This window comes from Ictidomys tridecemlineatus, chromosome 1 (assembly GCF_052094955.1).
Source record: "Ictidomys tridecemlineatus isolate mIctTri1 chromosome 1, mIctTri1.hap1, whole genome shotgun sequence".
In the NCBI taxonomy this organism is placed as follows: domain Eukaryota; kingdom Metazoa; phylum Chordata; class Mammalia; order Rodentia; family Sciuridae; genus Ictidomys; species Ictidomys tridecemlineatus.
In genome coordinates, this window is record NC_135477.1 from 104,038,897 (window position 1) to 104,059,644 (window position 20,748).

Consider the following 20,748-nt stretch of genomic DNA (forward strand, 5'->3'; position numbering starts at 1 on the left):
ACAACAAACAAAAAACAACAAAAACCCAATCAGCGAGGTAAATAGAGAGCCTAGAGAATGGGAGCAAATCTTTACCACAAGTACATCAGATAGAGCACTAATCTCTAGGATATATAAAGAACTCAAAAACCTTACCATCCAAAAAACAAATAACCCAATCAATAAATGAGTCAAGGAACTGAACAGACACTTCTCAGAAGATGATATACAATCAATCAAAAAATATATGAAAAATTGTTCAACATCTCTAGCAATTAGAGAAATGCAAATCAAAACTACTCTAAGATTCCATCTCACTCCAGTCAGAATAACAGGTACCAAGAATACAAACAACAAAGTATTAGTGAAGATGTGGGGAAAAAGGCAGATAACAATTTTTGATATTGGAAGAATGTGTCCTGTTTTAAAAGTTATTCACAATGTAAATAGGACACACTTAAAAGTTTAATCTGCATTATTAACATTGCCTTACTTCTACTATTCATTATTAATATTTCATCACCTTCTTAAGTCTACACATAAAACAGTAAATTAAGCCCTGATGGTCAATGATTGCCAATTTCTGTGGTGTAAATGCTTCCACAATGGTGCCACTGAATATTTTGTTGGGAATAGATATAAGTAACCCTAGGAACATAGACAATAATAGATGTAGTAAAATAATTAGGAAGTGATGATATTTTGCGTATGTATTACCTTTATTTTAATCATGTTTTTGTAAATTTATTACCTTTGCTTTTAATATAATGAATGTAATTGTAAGTTTATATAATTTAATTTTTAAAAATAGTGGTATTTAACAAATGATTTGCAAAATTTCTGAAAATTTTATTGTGGACTAGAATGAGCTTGCTTCAGAACATCAGTATATCTGCCCACCCCTATAAGAGTATATGGCCTTCAGGCATGTCCTGACTTCTTTGTCCTAGGATGGCTCTCTGATCTGACAGATCTTCCAGGGGCCACCAAAGCAAGTCATTTTCTTTAAGGTCTGTTTTCTTGGAAAGGAAACCTCTTAATTCTGGTTGAATTTAATTATCAAATTTATAATTATTATTTTTTAATTTTTTTATTTGTTGTAATTAGTTAACTATAACAGTAGAATGCACTTCAATACATCTTATATAATGGAGTATAATTTCTCATTTTTCTGGTTGTACATGATGTAGAATCCCACTAGTCATATAGTTATATATGTCCGTAGGGTAATAATGTCTGATTCATTCTACTATCCTTCTTCCCCCATTTTTCTTTTGGAAAACTATAGAGGAAAATGTCTACTAGTTATTTAAATTTAGATTATTTTTTAAAAATTAAATATATTTTTATTGGTTCTTTCTAGTTACACATGACTTTAGGATTCATTTTGATATAATTATCAAAGCATGAAATATAATTTGCTCTCATTCAGTTTTCTTTCCTTTTCCTCTCCACTTCCCCTGGTTCCTTTTCTCTATCTACTGATCCTTCTGCTATTATAGTTTTCTTTTTTTTAATTAGTGTCTTGTAGATATACATGACAATAAAATTCACTGTGGTATATTTATTATGTACATAGGAAAGTTAAGTCAGATTCATTCCACTGTTCTTCCCTAATCCTAGTCCTTCTTCCTCCCCATCAATCCCCTTCACCTATTCCACGGATCTCTCTTTAGACACTTAATTGAAGAGTAACATTGCCAATCACAGGGTTGATTTGAATAGTGCTTACAGGAAGTTAGCTCATACAAGATTCAAACTTCATGAATGCAAATTTCCAAGAAATTAATGGATATAATGATAGTCATTTTATAAATCATCTAGGTCACTGGGAGTATTGAATATAATATTATAAATTATTCAGGAGTGATCCTGATTGCACATGGTTTGTGGCAATGTGCAATCGTGATAATATGCAGTTTGTCTAAAGTATGAATAACTTTCCACATAAAGAAGGCCAGATGATCCTTCTAGTGTTGGATATATGTGGAAAAGTTCCAGGACTGATAAAGAAATGGCCTTGTGCTTGTCTTAAATATTTCAGAATAAATTAAAAGACAGAGAGAGAACAATGATTCTTGGGTTTATTAGCTAGTGTTTTGAATTGTAAACAACAGATTCCTCTGTTGTTAATTTAAGCAGAAAGGAAATTTATTGTATAATAGTGTGTAGTTCACAGATTCTTTGGGAGACTCAGGATATAGACTTAGAAGACATGACACTACTGATTTTATGTCATTATGACTTTTGCTCCAGCAAAAAGCCTCCCTGCCACTAATTCTGGACACAGACACCATAACTTCCACTGCTGAGTCCAGACACTGGATGCCAGAATTTTTCCCACTGCTGCTCCCAGATGCTGGGAAGACGCCTCTGTGCTGACCATCAGAGGCATTTCAGGTGGTTATGAACCTGTCACTATACAAGAGTATATAAAGAGTCACTATACAAAGTATATAAAGAGTCACTATACAAGAAAGAATAAGGTGTTAAACTCTAAATAATTCTGCATGTAAGGGGTAGGAATTCTATGCTATAATATTATTTTCAGTTATGGGCTTTGCAAGGGTATAGTCCTCATGAACATCAAAGGTTTTCTGTATTATACAACATACATGAACAGTTTACAAAAAAATACAAGAATTGTCACCAGATTAATGGTACTTAGAAGGGATTTAGCTGAAACTTGAAAGTTTATTATTTGAAGTAAAACAGATAATACAGTAGTCTGATTGGAATATCCTTAAGTATCACTACCAGAAGTTCCGAAAAATGTATTTGAAACAGTTATGTGCTAGGCACCATGGCACATGCTTGTAATCCCAGGGGCTGGGGGGTCTGAGCAAGAGGATCACAAGTTTTAAGGCACCCTCAGCAATTTAATGAGGCTCTAAGCAACTTAGTGAGACCCTAAATAAAATTTAAAAAGGCGGGAATGGGCTCAATGATTAAGCTTCTCTGGGTTCAATTTCCAGTACCTCCCTCCTCTAAAAAAATGCCTAATCAAGTAAGATACCAATTTTTATTTTATTTTTTTATATTTTTGAGCTTGATACAATAAGGAAGGTAGTTCTCCAGCTAGGGATACCAAAGAGGTCACAGGTTAACATCAAAGAATGAAAAAATGTATATTTAATATATATATATTTATATAATTCATCAAATAATGAAAAATACATATATTTAATATATATATATACTTTACATATTTTCATTCTTTGGTGTTAACCTATTATATATATGACAAATTATATACATCCTTCCTGAGTGAACTAAGCTACATTACTTAGACAAAAGAACTGGCTTTTATTTCTTTTGAGCCCCTTCTGATTAGAACTGCTTCACAACTCTCTTGTCCATGGGTTCTAGTAGGAAGAGCTAGTTAAATAGAAAGAGTAATAGAAAATTTGGTAGCAACAATGCTATTGATTTCTTAAATTATTTGAAGCTCAATGAAATTCTACTGTTTAGAAAAGATGCTTTAATAATGTTCCTTTCAGCTGAATATTGCAAGATCTAAACTTTTCTACTGCAGAACTTTTCAGAAATTATACTAAAATTGAGGGAATATGCTATTATAATACTTTTTATTTCCCAATATTTGCCCTATAGAAATAAGTGTTGGTCACATATATGAAGTGTAGTTTTGTGGTTAAGCAAATTTTTGATTATTATTATGATTATTGTGGAGAAAGTATGATTACACTTAATTAAAAAAAATACTACTCTGCATTTTACCAACAGGGTAAATTTCACTGAAGCAACAACAAATTGTCCTAAAGATAAGTTCCAAACTACCACCAACTTTCTATTTAGGGAGAGAAGAACGTAATCCAGTGTTAAGCCTCTGTCTCTTTAAAACAAAATGTGAGGTGGTGAGCTACGTGGCACTTTTGATTATATATTGAAACCACACTAAGTCCCTGAAATCCAAGGGAATATTGGGCTCTGGTCCTTTGTGCAGAATGCTCACATGAATGCTTACAGGAACCAATCCAGAAGCAAATTGCTGCTGATAGTAACTGACAGCATGAATTACTGCACTCTAAGAGACGCTGCCAGGATCAACCAGTGTGATCTCACTTTTGCTCATATGGCAAGCTGAATTTGTGCGTGAACTAGAACAAGCTTCCCAAGTTCAGGGAATGGCAAGGTCTCAGAAATTGTTTGAAAATAGCCAACATCTTTGAAATGAATCACTGGCATCTCAGCTCATACTTATAAAACTAGGTTTTCTTTGATTAGTTTTTGATCCTAAGCATGTAAAGTCTTTTGCTAATGCAAAAGGAGAAACTGACTCATCAGCTCTTTGTCATATGAAACCAGAAACTCAGTGAATGCTTAGGATAGCATCAGTTTCTCCTCAGCAAGCTGACTTCCTTCTGGGCCCATCACTTGTTATGGTCTATTTGAAGACTTTCTGCTGCTGGTAATTGCATGATGATTCACAGTGACTTTCAGAAATCTTCCTTTAATTTGGAATAAACAAAAATATCAATGGAAGAACCATTTTCTTCATTAGAAATGCTCAATTTAGTTAAAATATATATGATGGAAGATGCTTTAAATATAAGTTTAATATTTGTGCATACCAATATAGCCAAGATTGCTAAGATATAACTCAAATATGAGAGGAGCTCACCTCAAATATATATGCCTGGAAAGAAAAATAGGAACTGGAAACATTTGTCCAAAGGATGAAATCATAGATCCAATATCTACAACCAAAGATCAGTTTTGAGATTTCTTCCATTATTTCAATCCATTTGAAAATTTACCTAAATAGTACCAAAATTACAGAAGAAAACTCTGCATAATTTAATGCCTTTACCTATCACTAGCAATGGGAAAATACAGACCTTGTGAGATCTTCAAGTATTCTTGGCAGGTAAACAGTTTTCCGGATCATTTTTAAAAAAAATGTTTTAAATTTATTTTTTTATTTTTACACAAATGGAGTACAGCTTTTGATTTCTCTGGTTGTACATGATGTAGAGTTGCAGCATTCATGCAATCACACCCATAATAATGTCCATCTAATTTCACTATCTTCTCTGCACCCACAATCCTTCCCCACCCCACATTCCCCTTTGCCCAATCCAAAGTTTCTCCATTCTTCCCTTGCCCCTCCCCATTATGAAGCAGCATCCACTTATCAGAGAAAACATTCAGCCTTTGTTTTTTGGGGGGGATTTCCATACTTTGCTTAGCATGAAATTCTCCAGCTCCATCCATTTACCTGCAAATGCCATAATTTCATTCTTCTTTAAGGCTGAGTAATATTCCATTGTGTATATATACCACAGTTTCTTTATCTGTTCATCTGTTGAAGGGGAATCTTGGTTGGTTCCACAGTTTAGCTACTGTGAATTGAGTTGATAACAGCTGAGGGGGCTGCATCACTGTAGTATGCAGATTTTAACTCATTCTGGGTCATTTTTTAAGGCATTCATTTTTAATTCTTACATCTACATATGTTTTCTGTTAAAAGAACAAAATATTTAACACAATTGATATTCATTTCTTTTAAAATTTATTTTAGAGAGTTCTTACTTCTCCTGAAGCAATGGTCCCTTTTAAAAAGGGTACCTATTAACACAGAGGGGAGGGAGCTTCTTCCTCCAGTCTGAGTTTTGCTTTCTCTAGAAGGCGCAATGGACTTCAGCCCTTTCAGGCATTTTTTTTTTTTTCTAGTTTGCACTGCTCTAACGGTAGCCATGAGAAAACAAGGAAAGATGGACAAGCTTTGTTTGCCAGGGGGAGCCTGGGCTGATCAAGGACAATCTGAAGAGAAGGTTTTCAGATGGGAGAGCCCTCCCTGTCCAGGAAATGTCAGCGCTGGACATAGATAATCACCGAGTGGTAACATAGGGTAACTCCATGTGGTCACAGGTACACAGAGGAACAAGCAGTACCTCTCATGTTGGATGTTCCACAAGCCTGTTCTATTCATCAGATCTAAAACTCAACTGATTACTTCCTGAACCTCCTCCTGTGTTTGTGATCTTAATAAAAACTCCACCTTCCATCCTGGAAGGAAAACAGAGAAACCTGGGGTTCCCTCTTGACTCTATTATGTCCCTTGTGGCTCTATCCTGTAGAAATTAAGCACCAATTAAAGTTTAACTTAATCTCTCTCAAATTCTGTTCCATGTTGTTCATTTTCATACTAAGTTTACATGTCATCTCCTTTACAAATAAGCCTTCTAACTTACCAGTATTATTTGCTCTAGTCTGATCTTCCTTTCCTTTCCTTCCCTTCCTTCCTTCCTTCCTTCCTTCCTTCCTTCCTTCCTTCCTTCCTTCCTTCCTTCCTTCCTTCCTTCCTCCCTCCCTCCCTCCCCCCTCTCTCTTTCCTTCCCCCCTCTCTCTTTCCTTCCTTCTTTCCTTTCCTCCTTTCTTTCTTTCTTTCTTTCTTGGGAGTTGAACTCCCAGGGCACTGTACCAGTGAACTATACCCCCAACCCCTTTTTATTTTGAGCAGGGTCATACTAGGTTGCCAGGGCTGACCTCTCTTGCCTCAGCCTCTCGAGTTGCTAGGATTACAGGCATGCACAATTATGATGAGTTTGAGCTCTATACTTTCTAAAATACACATCTGATAATCCATGCTTTTGCTTAAAAGACTCCCCATTGCCTTCAAGGAAAAAAACAAAACAAAACTAAGCTCCCTTGAAGGGAATATTGACCTTTCAATCTCTCTCACCTGCCTCTCCATAGGCTCTATTTTGGATGCCCTCTCCTTCCCCCTTTTCTATCAGATAATTCCTACTTGTCTTTCACATTTTGATCTAGTTATTATCTTCTCCTGGAAGGCTTCCCCTGACCCTACTTCTGGCCTCATCACAAAATGTTCCTGAAGGATCTCATTGTGATCAATGTGCTAGTACATCGTGCTCCTTGAAGGTAAGTTAAGTGTTTTTATTTTCCTAATGCATCAGCCAGCACAGTGCTTGGCACATTGTAAGTAAATGAATACCTGCATTTAGGGAATTAATCAGAGAAAGCCACACAGAGAAGGTGGAGTTGAGCTGACTCACACTCGAGGGAGTGATCGGCAAGATAGAGAAGGGTATTTAAGGCAGAAAGAATAACACAACACATATGGAAGCATGAGAGGGTTTGCCTTGTTCAGAGAACTACAGGTGGCTTAGAAGTGTGACATCACAAAGGGTACGGTACAGGATTCTGTGGCAAGCTGTGTTCAGGAGTTCCATATTAGAATCTGCAACTAGTTTCTCTCAAAGACTAGAAAAGCTTCTGGAGGCTGTAGGTGTACTTAAGAATGAAGAAATGTCCAAACATAATTTCACAACGTGTGATATTCTCTTATACTTACAGATTAGCTCCTGACACAAAATTTACAATGCAGTATAATTTGTTAATTATGAAAAATTATACAAGAATATTTGTTCATAGTGGACCATAAGACTTGCAGTCAGGCAGAGGGGTGAACATTTGAAGATGTGAGATGAATGTCTTTTTAAAATATCATCAGCATATTCCAGGGCCACGTGTAGAATCTCCTTGAAAGTAACATCAGGTTTAGCATTAAGAGTGGGAAAGGGATCAGGAGCATGGGAGGAATAGATGAACTCTAGATAGGGCAGATGGATTGGAAGGGAAGGGAGAGGGTGTGGGGTAATTAATGATGGTGGAATGTACTGATCATTATTATCTAAAGTACAGGAATAAAGACACAAATTGGTGTGAATATACCATGTATACAACCAGAGATATGAAAAATTGTGCTGTATATATGTAATAAGAATTGTGATGCATTCTGCTGTCATATATAAATTTTAAAAAAAGAAAAAAAAAGAATATGAGCTAGGAACCAAATGACTCTTCATACTCTCATCTCCTTGTTTTCTTCTCACAGGTCCCATTTGTGAAATCCTTCCGGAGGGATGTTGTGCTGAGGTACTTACTCCCATGAGCTTTTTTTTTCTTTCCTTTTCTTATTTTCATTTTTTCCTTTTAACTGCTTGAAAATGTCTTTTAACTTCAAAGAAATTCAATATAAAAATGAGAAAAGGGAAAACTTGAAAATGGAATAGAAAGGGAATGATGCTTTGAAAAGTTAGAAAAATAATTAAATGAAATATGATATGTCAAGAGTTTTGTAATGTTTTGAATAACCAATAAAAAAAAGAAAAACAATTAAAATTGGTAAAGAATGCTTAAGAAGTAAAGAAAACCACATGTACAATTTTAGGTAAAAATAGGTCATTAGTGTAATGGAAATAATTAACTAAATTGTCTAAGTGTGATTTTTTTTATTTTCCATGCAAACAGAAGATTCAGGAACAAGTAAGCTTGGAGCAAGTTAGTGAGCAAACAGACTTCCTGACCTTGCCAGAAGGTTCAATTATTTTTTTTTCTCCAGTCTGTTGGAAAAGTTCAAACTGCATTTAGAACCAAGCCCCAAAGAAATTCATCAATTTATTCAAGATAATTTTTCTATATACTGGTTCATAATACAAAGTTATTATTGAATACTTTTTAAAAAAAAAAACATATTCCACACATTTTCTCTTTTTTTCCACCAGATAAGAAGGCATGGGTGTTTCTGATAATATTCACAACAGAAAATTTACTTATATTTATAAAATAATTAATCTGCTATTTCTCTATTCCCTGATAGAGTCCTTTGAAATCCTCATTTGAATAAAAATTTTTATATTATTTTAGTTCCTTATTAGATTTTGTTAGAAGAATACAAAATTTATGTATCAGGATTTTTCTCCCCCTAGAGTCAGTGCAAAAACTTTCCTTCCCAGGGTGTGGCCAGGTCCTGGTGAGTTTCCAGAGCCTGTGCATCAAGGCCTGCCTTTGTCCTTGCTCCTTCTCGGCCTCCTTCCTGGGGCTGCAGTCACTTTCTGATGTGGACTTGGAATACAGGGTGGCCAAAGGTCTCGAAGAGCCACAATTAAGTGTCCAAGGAGGCTAGCAAGACTTACAAACACTGTTTGCCACTTTTTTTTCTCTTCGCCACATAACTGTGACTCAGGTCTTTGTTTTTGAGAAAAACAAAACTGAAGTGCAGGTAGATGGTTCATCATAGTCAGTGATTCAGCGGTAGAAATCAATTTAGGAAGAACACGACTTCCTTAACTCTTTCACCTGTGTTTTTATTTTTCCCAATATTTGGTTTATGGTTATCTGTTCATTAGGGGAACAAGAGTAAATGTCATTTTAGATGTTATGTGTACTTTATGTACAAATAACTGAAAAATTGGCCAAACTCTTTAATTTTTCATTTGTCATTAGTTGCATAAAATGTGCAGCTATCAAAATAGACATTAGAGGTTATTATAACAGTGATTTTGCTGTTATATAAACGAATTAAGGAACATTAGAAGTGGAAGTTTTATTTGTTACTTTTTAAAGAATTGGAAAGCCTTAGTGGTCAGTGTTTTCAAAACACAGCATTTAAAATTTTTTAATAAAATGAAAGAGGAAGATAGCAAGGGTTATGTTAACTTCTTGTTTATAGGTTTAATGTTTAAATAAAGTTCTCATAATTTAAAAAAAGTCTTTCACATTTAGGAGCCATCTTTAGTGAGGTTCTTAATATTAAAATCTTTGTAAATATCTCTGCTTTCTTGTTCTGATGGCTATTTTCATGTTTTATGCCTTTAAAAACAGCCCTTGGGGTTAGAAGTACCTTTCAGATTTTCTAGTGATGTCTCCTAGTTAGCCTGTTGTGCTTCGAGCACTGTTGAGAAGGCTTCTGGTGATTCGAACTGGAGCCTTTTAGCTGGTGGATTTGGAAGTAAGGTCTGGAGTAAGATGTGAGTTCCACCTTTAGAACCCACCCAGGAGTTGGAATAAAGAAGGGAGAGGATGAAACATTCTATAGGGAACATGCTTTTACTGTTCCTTAGAATATAACTGCAGGGTGAGTATAAAGGAAAGCATTTAGTCATGGAGCATGATTTGGAAAAGATGGGTTGAATTTTAAAACAAATCTAGGTAAAGTTTATGCTCATCCAAATAATGATAGGTGTCACATTTATCATATAAATTTTGGATATAACATGTGGTATGCAAAGGTTAATGCAGAATTCCAATACAACACAGATTAATTCATTTATTTGTTCCATGATTTATTGAGTATGTTCTACAAGCCAGATGCTATGAAAGACACTGAGGAATTTTTAAGTATATGCAATACTATTGCTGATATAGTCTAATTTAAAAATATGATGTCTGTGTATGTACAATATTAAGTAAAAGCAAGAAAAACTATTTAAATAATTATTCCATAATTTAAATAATGTATTAATCAAAAAAGCTTAGTTGATATTATTTGGCCAGTAGGAAAGAAAGATTTTCAGAAAAAGAGATCCCTTTATAGATATTTGGAATTTGTTTCAGAAACTGAAAATTCTAGACCTATTGTCAATAACAATTTACTTTTAAACTTTACTTTTATTATTATTATTGTTATTGTATCCAGAATAAAGAGCTTCTGGACTAGCATTGATGCATTGAAAATTTGGCTGCCCTCCTGGCTCTGCTTTTCGTGGTTGTGCAACCTTAGGAAGTTACATTTATCCTCTTTTGGCCTTGTTTCTTCATCTGTAAAATGATAGGATTATATTGAAAAATAGTTACGGTCCCTTCCAATTTTAACATTCTCTGATTCTTTAATCTTTTGGATTTGAGGGTAGGATGTAGACACATGGACACGAACATATGTTGAAATATATTATTAAAAATACAAACAACCCAGAATTTTGGATTTAGTTGGAGTTATGAATGAGTTCTGGTTTGCTTATACCACAATACAGACTTCTGTGCTCTACTCAATTTGTATCTTACCAACTCATCTTTTCCAAGGATAAATGCATATGTATGGGTTAGTGAGGCCTTTATGATAAACATAGCATTTAATCACAGAAATTTAGGGCCATCCCAAACCATAGATAATGACACTGTCCTTGGCCAGGGCAGGTGCAGCTCAGATAATATCGCTCAGATTAAGTGCAACTGCATCATAGCACTAGCCTGCAGGCATCCTGCTGACGCAAAGCCTGGGATCCCAACTCCCTTCTGACACTTCCCCTCTTAGTCTTTCCAGAATCCCTCCCTAAGTTGGAAGCACTCTCTTTTTTATGCTCCAATTCCCCTGTGTTCATTCTGGGATTAAAATTTACCGTGTACAACTCTCTCTTGCTGGGTGATGTGTAAGCTTCTTGGGAGAAAGGATTGTGTCTTGTTTATGTTTGTGTTTGCCATAGTGCCTCCCATAGAGTAGGCGTGCAGAAATTTTTGTTCTAGTAGATAGCTCAGTCAGTATCTGAAACTACTGAACTTAAAAATAACTATAAAAGTGTCAGCATATTCCTCCTCAAGTTCCAGTGCAAGGTTAGAGACACCAGAGAAGACTGAAAACTGAGCTTTGTGGTGGCAGAATGGTTTCTCATGGTGGGGGTGGGTGGCAGTAATAAACTGTGGGAATCTAGGCAGTTCACTCAACCTGAAAGCAGATTTTTGCCTGGGATTCTCTGAAGGGACTCCAAATGTCTTTGTGATTACTCAAGGAATGGCATTCTCCTCCATTGGTCAGTGAGCCATTCTCCCACCTGAGGCTGTCCATGTTCTCCCACAGAGCCTGGTTGTGCGTTATGCTATGCCTTGATACCATTCGTGACTTGCTGTCTATATAGGCCTACGTCTTTATGTTGCAAAAAGAGGTGCTAGCCTGAGGAAAGAGTGAGATACCAAAGTAAAAGAAAAAAAATAAAAGATTTACTAGTAACATAGACTCCTGGCCATTTTTGTCGATCTCATTTTCTCAGAATCACTTTTAACTCTATTTTTTTTTTCTATAAATCTGGTAATATGTTTATATTGTTATTTCTTGACTAATCTATTTTAAGTATCACCAATGATTTTATGCTCTGTTTATGGTGGATTTAACTTACTGAAACATTACTCAGCTTTTTATTCATTCATATCCCCAGTGTCTGATGTTAATTTTTCTGCTTGCTGTTGTAATTTTTCTGTGTCTGTGATGAGAGTATTCTTTTTAGTGGTCCCTGAACTTAGGTTTATCTCTTGAATGAATATTGTGTAAGCTGGCCATAGTAATTCCTGTATCTTTCCCTCTATCTTGTCTTGTTCTCATCCCACCTTTAATATCCATCAGCTAAACTTTTTCATGTTCATTTATGGTTTTTCTGTAAATATAATTGAACTTTCATAGATTTATTCTAAAGCCAATTCAGAGTTTTCCACCCAAACTATGTAAATATGTAGTACTATAGATTCAAATAGACTGCCAACTTCTGCTCTTTTTTTCCCCCATGGATTCAATGTTTTGACCCTGATCACTCAGAGGTCAGGGATTTTATTTTTAAAGCCAGCTAGATTGTCTTTCACTGCACTTGTTTAAAAGCATACCACACTGGTTGCTTCATATTTGGAATTTGTTTTTGTACAGTAATTTTTTTCTGTAGATTCTAACTATGTTTCTTTTTTTGTTGTTGTTGTTGAGAGAAGACACAGTTTCTTCACTATATCACTAAAACTTTCAGATTTGTGCCCATTTCCCCAATTAAAAATACAGTATCTTATTTGGACGATCTTCTTGCAGCCTTCTGACTTTGTATTTTATCTTGGGTGTTGCCTTCCATGCCTGCTATGATCCATTATCCTGGGGTATCTTTCTCCCCCCCCCCCACTGTTTTGTGTATCTCCAGCCTCACCTTTCTGGTTTTCACCTTTACTTTGTCAGAATATATTTACAAGTAGTTTCATCAGAAAGGAATTGGTGAGGAGGAGGGCTGCATTGGTGGTGGTCACTTTTCTTTGCATATATAAAAGTGATGTTTTTACACATCCTCACATTTGATTATTCTTTGGGCAAATGCTTCCAGGTTCAAAATAATTTCCCTGGAACACATGTGATATTGCTCAGTGCTGTCTTGTCTTTGTCAATATCTGTCCCAAACGAGTCCCTTTAATTTCATCCTGCTGAGCCAATATTTGCTGGCTCTTTCAGTTTGATGACTTGTGTCTTTCTTCAGATCTGAGATATTTTCTTTCTTTCTTTTTTAAAAATAGTTCACTTTACTTTTCTCTATTTTCTCTGTTCTTTTTCTGGAACCACAACTGATTGCATGTGAACTTTATGGATTGATACTTCATGGCTCTTACCTTCTCTCTTATCTGTTTCAATTTTTTATTTTTCCATTCTATGTCCTGATTTTTTTTCCATTTTGCATTCATCCTATGATTTCATCCTATTGAAATTTAATTAAAAATATTTTTAATTAAATTTCTTGGCTAGTTTTTTTGTGACCTATTGCATTTTTATAGATGCATATTCTTGTTTTATGGTTACATTATTTAAAATCCTGAAGAGTTTAATTGGAAAAATTTTTAAAGTTTTCTTCTGTTCTTTGCATTTCTACTGTGTTCTCTTGGGTTTATTGCTCAGTTTTTATCTTAATACTTCTTTTTAATGCTCTTGGTATTTCTCATATGTCTGGTGATACTTGTTTATTAGTTCTTGTTTTAGAACAAATGTTTAGGTCAATTATTCCAGGGGTGGGGTTACCATAGTTTTCCTTGCTAATACATAAATGAGTTATTTTCCTGAATTGCTTCTCCCCTGAATATACAGGCTCTGTATATAGGGACATCTTATTATCTTCAGGATTTGTACTGGGGAGTAGGCAGGGGATTGAGGAAATGGAGTTCTACTAGCAGCCTGTACTTTGCCCAGGCAGCTGGTGCAATAACTTTAGTTGTCTGTGCTTGCTTATCTGAAGGGGTGATGCTGGGCTGCCTTTCATACTGCACCAGTGGTCCCAGGGTGTGTGCCTTGTGGGAAGCAGGATCAATAGGTATAGGAACTTTCTGGAAGGATTTCCAATGAGCCTGTTTCCACTCTCCCCCACTCCACCTGCAGTCAGAGCTGGGGGCCTCTGTAGTGCTCCATTGAGAATTAGGCACCAACTTTGTTGTGGCCCATTCTGCTGTCTGTGTGGCTTCCCACAGTATCCCATTTCACAAATCCATAGGATTCTGTCTAGTTTCTATTTCTAGGAAATTGTTGATTTATCTCTCTTCCCTTTGCTGTTAGGCTTCATTGCCTTTTGAATTTCTTGCTGTCCTCTTTGTTATCTCAGGAAGGAGGTGAGCGTCCCCCAGCTCACTGTCTTGAACTGCAGCTCCTTTCCCCTACGTGGCCTGTGGGATGCTAGCTCCCAGTCTGATGAAAGCTTTAACAAGCTCTGGAGGGAGTGATTCTTGGAAGAAAGGAGGCTATCCTATAAGAGTGTAACAAATTAGAATTTCCAAATCTCAACAGAAGCAGAAAAACTCCATGGCGTGACTCACTTTAAATTATATAACCCAATATCAATAGGTACACAGGGTACTTATAAGTCAGACATGGTTTCAAGTATTGCGCGCCGTGTACACACACACACACACACACACACACACACACACACACACACACAATCTTCCCTAGCAATAGCAGTAAAAGAAAAATACTATAATTGTCTTCATTTTACAGATGAGGAAACTGAGGCACAGAGTAATTAAATAACTTGTACAAAGTCACATATGTCATAAGTAAAAGGGTCAAGATTCAAATTTTGTCTCCCAATCTGAGCTCTTAGCATTTATGTTATGTTGCTTCTTATTTGCTTTTAGAAAATAAACAATGGATATATCAAAAGGGTGGAGCCCCAAATAATACCTAGTGGAATATATTCTTTTAAAAAATATTTATTTAGTTGTAGATGAATACACAGTATCTTTATTTATTTTTATTTGGTGCTGAGGATTGAATCCAGTGCCTCACACGTGCAAGGCAAGCACTTTAGCAGTGAGCTACACCGCAGCCCCTGGAATATATTCTTTTAAAAAAAATAATACATTTCAAGATTGAAAACTGAGTGCAATTCCATGGTTATGAGGAGGGATGAATTGTGAAATTCCAAATACACAGTTAAAAATATTCTATAGAAAGAAAGTAGGCAGGCAGGTAAAGAACTCTGCCATCTCCTTGATAAGGATGGAGGACATCCATGTAAATTATGAATGAGAAAACATAAAACAAGGAGAATACAAGTAATAGGACAAGAATTTGAAAAGAGTTAAAGCCAAGGATTTGCCAAGGCTGGCAAAAACCACTAGAGACAGCAGCAGCAATTTTTATAGCTATTTTCAGAACAATAGATGAAAATTATAGGTCCATTGCTTGAGAATGATGGTATCATGTTAAAAGAAAACACTGTGCTTCCGCTTTTCTTCTCTCTATACAAAGAATAATTATGGTTAAGCTGGCAACACTGAGAGATCAATGAATTAAGATGTCGTTGACATCCATGAAAAGAGAAGGTTAACAACAGCTTAAATATTTTAGAAGAATTCAAATCCCCTGGGCAGAGAATTACATTTTAAGCAACAAACAATCTCATTGACATGATCAAAGAACTATCATATTCTTTTGAGAAATTTTACAGAACAGAGAAAAATTCAAAAGAATGGATGGTACATATGATCCTGATTTTCAAAAGGATGGATGTGATAAGTTGTACCATTTCCTGCAGGCACTTTTCATGGGACCCCTTTGTACAAGAATAATGTATTTCTTACCCTATTAGTGTCAGGGTCGGCCATGTGTCTTGCTACGACCAAAGGAACAGGAGAAATAGCATGCCAAGCAGAAGCCACTTCTCAGCAGAACTCCTTTTTTCTGCCATCTCTCTCCTGCCTCTGCCACAAGATCAGCAGTGTAGTCCAGACAGCAGCTGCTCTTTCAGATGTGTTCTGGAATAAACATGATATGAATCAGTGTGGCAGCAAATATACAAGTAACAATATCTTATCATAAGCCAAGAGATTTTAGAGTTGTTTATTACCATAGCACATCCTAGCCTATTCTGACTCTTTTAGGATCTAAACAATAGATTTTGAGAACTACTAACTGGTAATCTTAATGTTGATTTTTCAGGAAAAAAAGACATTTTTAATCATAAAATCTGAGAGCTTGTAGAAAAAGAAAACATAGTGCCAATGTAATTTACATCAGTGTATGTCAAACCACTCTTATTCCTCTTGTTTTCATTTTATTTATTTTTTTGATGATATTCTTAGGGGGTATATGTAATTCTATAGATACAGTGAAATATGTGTTAAACATTTTTATTTGACTAATTGCTTCATATTATTTTTAAAAGTAAACTGACAAGCATTTACAGTGATATCATCCTATATTTGTTTTGATCATAGTATTATGCCCTGATGGAAAACATGGATAAGTATGCTATGAATGAGTATAGGTAGGTGAAGTCATAGCTGAAAGGACAAGATACTTAGAGAAGAAACTTTAGGAAATAATTTTTTATCTTAATCTGCTCAAAAATATGTTATCAATTATTTAAATAATGGTTCAGACATTATATATGTCATATTTATATATCATGTGACCCATTATATAAGATACTCTCTGGAAATAAAATAAGTTGGATGGCAAAAGTATAATAAGAAATGATACTATCTATTGAAAGGGTACTGAAATCAATGTGATAAAATTTATAACTTGAGGTCATATAATGTGAATAAATGCATAACTTGAAATTGTATTTTCAAATGTCAGTAGGTATGTGTGAAGATCTGCATGTTGGAGTTTAGGTAGAGTCAGATAGCTTGAGTAAATCCAAACCTCAGCATGAGGGTGATTCTATAAAAGTGAGGGTGATCTCAAGCTTATTAATGGATGCTTATATACAGATGAGGGGATTTTTATGTACTAGTATTGTATTAATACATAATACATATTCTGTCCTATAGTAGGACTACTGATGAAACTCAAGAACATTGGGATCAGTTTATTGGGTTATTTATTCCATAGTGGAAGAGCAAAAATGGAGTTGAGCAGAAAGAGTAAGTGTATCTGAATTTAAAGCAAAAGATGGCTGGCCTGATAAGAGAGAGGATAAAAGAGGAGCAAAGGGTAACAATTGCAGATGTGTTTATGCCTAATGAAAGCAGGATGCTGAATATCAACATACAAGATCTCCCTGGCTGCTTTCTAACCCCTGAGCAGACTCCTGCTCTTCTAATTAACCCTGTTCCCTGGCGATAATGTTAAAAAGGTAGAGAAAAGACACACTGAGTAAATGCGAATCATGAAAGTGCTCTCTGACCCTGAATGACCATCACAATCATTTCAGGACTTTTTAAAAAGACATACTGAACAATAATTTCTGGTAATGGGTCCTGGGAATTTGTTATCATAAAACTTGGTTTTCTCCAATGATCTAAAGATAATGATGTGTGAGCCACAATATCATGTGCTGTGTTGGGAGTTTTAGAGGCAAGGGTTGTATTTGAGAAAATTGGTCTATCAGTAAGGGAGATAAGGCTAGGACAGTAGTCCCAAATTTGGTCTTCAAGGACCAGTACAATTTTAAAAATAAATAAGTATTCATCAAAATAGAATTGCTGACTTTTTATTACAACAAACCAACCAAGCAAATTATCTATTATCCTTATAGTTTCATTAAAAAAATTAATTAAAAAATCAGCTGGACAGGACATTGTATAGGAAAGAAAATAAAATTCTCTTAGCTCAAATATACTTAGTAATATTAGTTTTACTTCTTTTTTTTTCATTTCATCATGGACTGGTGATACTTTCTTCATATTGTGGTGTCATGTGGTGTGTTAGCATTTGAAAGCCACCAGGATAGAGTATGTGTACTTCACTATGGCCTCTGGCAGCATACCACTCCATTGCTCTGTAGGGCCAAGTTACTCATAAGCCAGTTTAGGGACTCTAGTTTCTGTAGTGATGGAAGGAAAAGCTCTGGAAAGAGTACCTGGATGGTGTGGTAGGTGTACACAAATATCTTAGGATTTATGAGAAATTATTTGTCCAAAACAATCTGTTTACCTACAGAAAAGACTTGTGAGAATCTGAAAGCCCTATTAAAATACACAAAGCGTTTTTGTATAAAATAAACTTTGCTATCTATGATAGAGGGCAGAACTATACCAATTAAATAAAATCACTGGCAGACCAATTTCAGTTTAATATAGGCAAAACCTCACAACTATCTGATTTTTCCAAAAGTTATGGAAAGATGGGTGTGCCCTCTCTGTAAGAGCTCAAAGTACAACAATTTGTTAGAATGTGGATGAAGGGGTTCTGGACTGAGTTGGAAGTTGGATTAAAACCACTGTTTTCTAGCCCTGACAGGCTCTTGGGAAGCCGACAAATATGGATTCCTGGATCTATAGGAACAGAATCACCATAAACAGGGCCCAGGAGTTTGTATGTATAATAAACTCCCAGGAATTGTTAGAGTTGTCTATATTCTTGGAAAATAATCAGATGTAATGAACTCTTAATAACTTGAAGCATCTGTGATTACAGGTTGTATAAGATGCATATAAACACAGTATGTTATTATGGTATCAATATTTGAATATCTACGTAACATTTTATTATTGATTACTCAGAAGTTATTTGAAACAGTCAGTATCTGAACATTAACATAAACTGAAAGCATTTATCTGGTTTTTAAAATTTTTTTAGTTGTTGATAGACCTTTATTTTATTCATTTATTCATATGTGGTGCTGAGAATCTAACCCCAGTGCCTTCTACATGCTAGGCAAGTGCTCTACCTTTGAGCCACAATCCTGGCCCACATTCATCTGTTTTTAAATGAAGTTTTACTTTGAGCTTGAAAGAGAAATTAGCTTCACATGATAAAAAGAAGTCCACAGTTCTAATTGTAAAATATAGATGTGTTAAACTGCCAAACAGATAACATGTTTGTTACAAAATTTTTTATGTACAAGATTTGAGACTCATTTTTTCCAATCTCAAGCTGAATATTAATTTAATGATATTAGATTCATGCTTATTTCTATGAAGAGAACATTTATTGAGTAATTTGATGTTTTGAAATAATTTTTCATTTTCATAAATGTGTCATTCTGTCATAGCTAGGTTACTTGAACAGTTTTCAACCACAAGGAGAGGCTAGCATCTAAATTACAGGCCAGAACAAACTAGATAGAAGCTACTGATCAATTGAATATATAGTATCATTTCTTGAAACATTTTAAATTTCTAATCTAGAGAATATTTTTCTTGTACCCTTTGAGCCATCCAACTGCTAAATGAATACATTGTCATAAACACATTTTCCTTTTCTTCTTTATGCATCTAGGTTCTGTTTGGTTACTATTCATTTACATAGTCATCAGATACCTAGTGGGAACCAATGATGCCAGGTATGATGTTGGGTACTAGGTAAACATGATTTCTGCTCTCTCAAGGCCATGTTTAATAAAGGCAAATTATAATAACTTACAGACAAATAATAGGAATTTTGGTTTATAAAGAAAATTAAGGTGTCAGAGAGTTATTGGGAGAGCCTCCTTTACAGAGGTTAGTTTGGGAAAGTTAGTGTTATTTGAACCAAGACTTGAGCACTGTGAGTGGCTGTGAGAAAAATTGTCAGTGTAAAAGTCCTTAGGAAGGAATCAGCTGGGGAACTGAAAGGCCAGTAGTGTAGCTCAGTTATAATGAAAAATTGGGGACATAAGATGAGGCCAAAAAGAAAGAAAGGCCAGATAAGGCAGGATTTTACAGGTGATGATAGAAATTTGAATACACACACACACACACACACACACACACACACACACTTATATACTCTAATCAAGCAGTGATATATCTTTGTTATCAAATTCACTCAGGTTCTGTGTAGAAAATGAACCACAATCAGGTGAGAGGGAATGCAGGAGACTTGCTGGAAGATGCTGCAAATCGAGGGTTGATGACTCTCTGATGGAGCAATGTTTTGATTGAGAATGTTGATGAAAATTGTATATATACTCCTGTAAACAGACATTGTCAATTAAGAAGGACACATAATGACACAGAATGATTGTGTGTGTGTGTGCACACGGTGTGTGTGTGTGTGTGTGTGTGTGTGTGTGTGTGTGTGTGTGTTTCTGGGGCTTGGACCTAGGTCCTCACATGTGCTAGGCAAGTGTTCTACCTCTGAACTCCATCCCAAGTTCATTTTTCTATTGGTGCACATTCACTCTACACAGTGGTTGGTTTCATTGTGGCATACTTATACATGTGTATAACATAATTTAATCAGCTTCACTCCCAAGTTCCTTTCCTCCTCTCTCCCACTCATCCTTTTTTTTCCTACCCCATTGGTCTCCTTTCTACTTTCATGATGTCCCCCCTGCCCTTTTACCCTCTAGCTTCTACATATGAGAAGAAACATACACTTGTCTTTTCAAGTCTGGCCTATTTTGCTTGACATGATGTGCTCCAGATCCATCCATTTTTTTTCTGCAAATGGCATAATTTTGTTCTTCCTTATGGCTGAATAAAATACCATTGTGTACATGTACATGTTTTCTTTATCCATTCATCTGTTTATGGACACATGGCCTAATTCTATAATTTGGCTCTTGTGAATTATGCTGTTATAAACATGGGTATGCATGTGCCTCTAAAGTCTGTTAACTTCATTATTCTGGGTAAATACTGAAGAATGGTATAGCTGGATCATATGATACCTTAATCTTTGTTTTTTTTCAAGAAACCACTATACTGATTTCCATAGTGGTTGTACTAATTTGAAATTCCACTAATAGTGTAGAGGAGTTCTTTTTTCTCTGCCTTCTTGCCAGCATTAATTGTTATTTATATTATTGATTACCATTCTGACTGGAGATGGAATCAATATTGTCTTGA

At 35.3% G+C, this 20,748-nt stretch overlaps 1 long non-coding RNA gene across 3 annotated transcripts in view; it reads left to right on the forward strand.

Moving 5' to 3' along the window:
* Positions 1 to 20,748, forward strand: part of LOC110598231 (uncharacterized) — a 400,762-nt gene that overhangs the window by 175,383 nt on the left and 204,631 nt on the right. For all 3 annotated transcript variants that reach the window (XR_013437201.1, XR_013437199.1, XR_013437204.1), the window contains exons 4-5: positions 6,775 to 6,885; positions 7,862 to 7,902. This is a non-coding gene — a long non-coding RNA (uncharacterized LOC110598231). The remainder of the gene's footprint in view (positions 1 to 6,774; positions 6,886 to 7,861; positions 7,903 to 20,748) is intronic.